This window comes from Sorghum bicolor, chromosome 7 (genome assembly GCF_000003195.3).
Source record: "Sorghum bicolor cultivar BTx623 chromosome 7, Sorghum_bicolor_NCBIv3, whole genome shotgun sequence".
Taxonomy (NCBI): domain Eukaryota; kingdom Viridiplantae; phylum Streptophyta; class Magnoliopsida; order Poales; family Poaceae; genus Sorghum; species Sorghum bicolor.
The window spans coordinates 53,885,461-53,889,778 of NC_012876.2; positions in this window are offsets into that span (position 1 = coordinate 53,885,461).

Consider the following 4,318-nt stretch of genomic DNA (forward strand, 5'->3'; position numbering starts at 1 on the left):
TCCCGCTCGACCCAACAACACTGACGGCAACGTGGTGACGATCAGCGCCGACCTTGACCCCAAATAGGAAGCTGTGCTCGTCGACTTTCTCCGTGCAAACACCGACATGTTTGCATGGAGTCCTTCGAACATGCCAGGCATACCGAGGGAAGTCGCCGAGCACTCCTTGGAGATTCGAGCTGGTTCCAAGCCAGTGAAGCAGCGGCTACGTCGCTTCGATGAAGAAAAGCGCAAGATCGTTGGCGAGGAAATCCATAAGCTTTTGACGGCCAGATTCATCAAGGAGGTTCACCATCCCGACTCGTTAGCAAACCCTGTACTAGTTAAGAAAAAGCATGGGAAAATGAGGATGTGTGTCGATTATACAAGTTTAAATAAAGCATGTCCAAAAGTTCCCTTTCCATTACCACGTATCGATCAAATTGTTGATTCTACTGCAGGATGTGAAACCCTTTCTTTCCTTGATGCTTATTCTGGTTACCATCAAATAAAAATGAAAGAGTCCGACCAGCTCGCGACATCTTTCATTACTCCTTTTGGGATGTATTGTTATGTAACCATGCCGTTCGGGCTTCGAAATGCGGGAGCTACATACCAGCGCTGTATGCTCCACGTGTTCGGCAAGCACATAGGATCGACGGTCGAGGCCTACATCGACGACATCGTCGTCAAGTCAAAGCAACGGGGAGACCTGATTCAGGACCTCGAGATCGCTTTCAGTTGCTTACGTGCCAACCAGATCAAGCTTAACCCCGAGAAGAGCATTTTCGGCGTACCTCGAGGCATGCTCCTGGGTTACATTGTTTCCCAGCGCGGCATCGAGGCCAATCCCGAGAAAGTCTTGGCCATCACGAGAATGGGGCCAATCCGAAACGTCAAGGGCGTGCAGAGAGTAACGGGATGCTTAGCGGCGCTGAGTCGTTTTATCTCGAGGTTGGGAGAAAAGGCGTTGCCACTGTATCGACTTCTGAAGAAAGTCGAGCGTTTCTCTTGGACCACTGAGGCCGAGGAAGCCCTCGATAACTTGAAGAAAACGCTGACCTCTACACGAGTCCCAGTCCCGCCTCAACCCGCAGAACCTCTGCTCCTTTACGTTGCCTCGACGACCCAGGTCGTCAGTGCAGCTGTGGTGGTCGAGAGGCAGGAGGAGGGGGCATGCGTTGCCAGTCCATAGGCTAGTCTATTTCATCAGCGAGGTGCTCTCGGAGACCAAGGCGCGTTACTCGCAAATCCAGAAGCTAATCTACGCCGTGATCCTCGCTCGACGCAAGCTACAACATTACTTCCTCGGCCACCCTATCACGGTGGTCTCGTCCTTCCCCCTGGGCGGGATCATCCAAAGTCGGGAGGCCACGGGTAGAATCGCTAAGTGGTCGGTAGAGCTCATGAGTGAAACCCTCACTTATGCGCCCCGCAAAGCTATCAAGTCACAGGCCCTGGTGGATTTCGTCGCGGAATGGACAGACTCCCAGCTCCCCTCGGCTCAAGTTCAGGCTGAGCTGTGGACGATGTATTTCGACGGGTCTCTCATGAAGACAGGAGCTGGGGCGGGCCTGCTATTCATCTCGCCTCTGGGCGTTCATATGAGGTATGTCATCAGGATTCATTTTGCCGCATCTAACAATGTCGCGGAGTACGAGGCCCTTGTCAATGGTCTGAAGATCGCCATCGAGCTAGGAGTCCGACGCCTCGATGTTCGAGGTGACTCCCAGCTCGTCATCGACCAAGTGATGAAGGCCTCGAACTGCCACGACCCGAAAATGGAGGCGTACTGCAAGGAGGTCCGTCGACTCGAGGACAAATTCCATGGTCTCGAGCTCGTCCACATTGCCCGACGCTTCAATGAGGCAGCCGACGAACTGGCCAAAATCGCCTCGACTCGAGGCACGGTCCCACCGGACGCATTCTTGAGAGATCTACACGAGCCATCCGTCGACTTGGGCTCGGGGGCTGGTGTCGAAACCACCGTCCAAGCTGACGCCGTCGAGACACTACTAGAAGCAGCCGAAGTAATGGGGGTAGAACAACGACCCGGTCGACCGTTCGACTGGCGCACGCCATACTTCGACTGCCTGATTCGCTGTGAGCTACCAGAAGATCGATCCGAGGCCCGCCGCGTCGCTCGACGGGCCAAGTCATATGTAATCTACGGCGAAAGCAACGAGCTATACGGACGAAGCCCGACGGGGATCTTGCAGCGTTGCATCACTATAGAAGAAGGCCGAAAACTCCTCGAGGATCTGCACTCGGGGGCTTGTGGCCACCATGCCGCTCCACGGACCCTCGTAGGAAACGCTTTCCGACAAGGCTTCTACTGGCCAACGGCCGTAGCTGACGCCATCGAGCTCGTGCGCTCGTGCCATGGGTGCCAATTCTACGCCAAACAGACGCATCTGCCCGCCCACGCTCTCCAGATGATCCCCATCATGTGGCCGTTCACGGTGTGGGGGCTCGACTTAGTAGGGCCTCTACAAAAGGCAAAAGGGGGGTACACCCATTTGTTGGTGGCCATCAACAAATTCTCAAAATGGATCGAAGATTGACCCATCACCAACATCCGTTCCGAGCAAGCCGTCCTTTTCTTCACCGACATCATCCACCGGTTCGGGATTCCCAATGTCATCATCACCGACAACGGCACTCAGTTCACCGGCAGAAAGTTCTTGAACTTCTGCGATCGGCATCACATCCGTGTGAACTGGTCTGCGGTGGCCCACCCTCAAACTAACGGCCAGGTCGAGCGTGCCAACGGCATGATTTTGCAGGGGCTCAAACCGAGGATCTACAACCGCTTGAAGAAATTCGGCAAGAAATGGGTCGAAGAGCTTTCTTCGGTCCTATGGAGCGTAAGAACGACGCCAAGCAGGGCCACCAAATACACCCCATTCTTCATGGTCTATGGCTCTGAGGCCGTGCTACCGACGAACCTCGAATATGGATCCCCCGACTTAAAGCATACAACGAGCAATCAAGTAAAGAGGCTCGAGAAAACGCGGTCGACCAACTTGAGGAAGCTCGAGACATGGCCCTCCTCAACTCCGCCAGATACCAGCAGAAGCTTCGACGCTACCACGAGTAGCACGTACGCAGAAGAGATCTAAACGTGGGCGATCTTGTCCTACGACGGCGGCAAAGCAACCAAGGACGCCACAAGCTGACCCCACCCTGGGAGGGCCCATACGTGGTGGCCGAGGTCTTGAAGCCAGGAACGTACAAGATGGCGGATAATAAAGGCGCGATCTTCACCAACGCATGGAACATCGAACAACTACGTCGATTCTACCCCTAGAATTCCAAGGCTTTATGTTCCCATGTACATTCTGTATCAAAACCTTATGAATGAATGCATAAATGAATAAGATCTTTCCCTCGAGTAACTTACTTTTTTACGGGTCAAAGCCTAGACGTCAGAAGGGAGTACCAACTATGACACATCATAGTCGATACTCCCTCGGGGACTAGCAGAGGGATCCCCTCCAAGCACCGAAAAAACTAAGCAATTTTTTCGTCCCTACTTAGTAAACCTTGCACGGTCGAATAGTTGAGGCACCTCGAGCCCCTTAAGGACCGAGGGACAGCGAGCCTGAGAACTCCTACGCCCCAGGGCTATGGAAACTCTACTCGCTTCCTCACCCTTGAGGCGATCGAGACCGCCTTAAACAAAAGACTAAACGAGGAATACGAACGTAGGCGCAAAAAGAAACATAAGAGCCTTGAGCGGAAAGACAGATAAACATTCAGAAATCTTACAGCCACTTAAAAACACAAGTATTACTTAAGATAGAAAAGTACTATACAAGGGGCCTAGACACCCAGAGCAGGCTCACAAGCCTCAGTCCGCATCTCGGCCCTCACCACCATAACCCGCGCCTGAGGGGGAAGTACTTCCGGCTCGAACAGCTTGGCCAACCTCTCCCCAGGGACCTCTGCATCATCGATCAAGGCGTGGAGCCTTTCCTCGTTCTCCGCGTCGGTCTTGGAGATATCGGTGACGAAGCTGTGGGACACCACCTCCATATCTTATGAAAAGCCTGAGCAGACGACCGCCATTGCCCGCTTCACTCCGATATGAAGAGCGTCCCGCACTCGATCCCTCAGCGTCACGCCTAAGTAGCACAGCTGATCGACCAGTGCGTCGCCTCGAGCCTCCTCCCTCGACTCGTCCACAGGCTCGACCTCCTAGGAGGTCGAGAGATCGCTTATCGCCGACCGCAGCCGACGGTTCAGAGCGACCTCCCCCTCGAGCTGGGCCTTGGTGGAGCGGGCCTCGACTTGGGCTGCCAGTAGCTCATCTTTAAGCCCTGCAAAAACCAACACG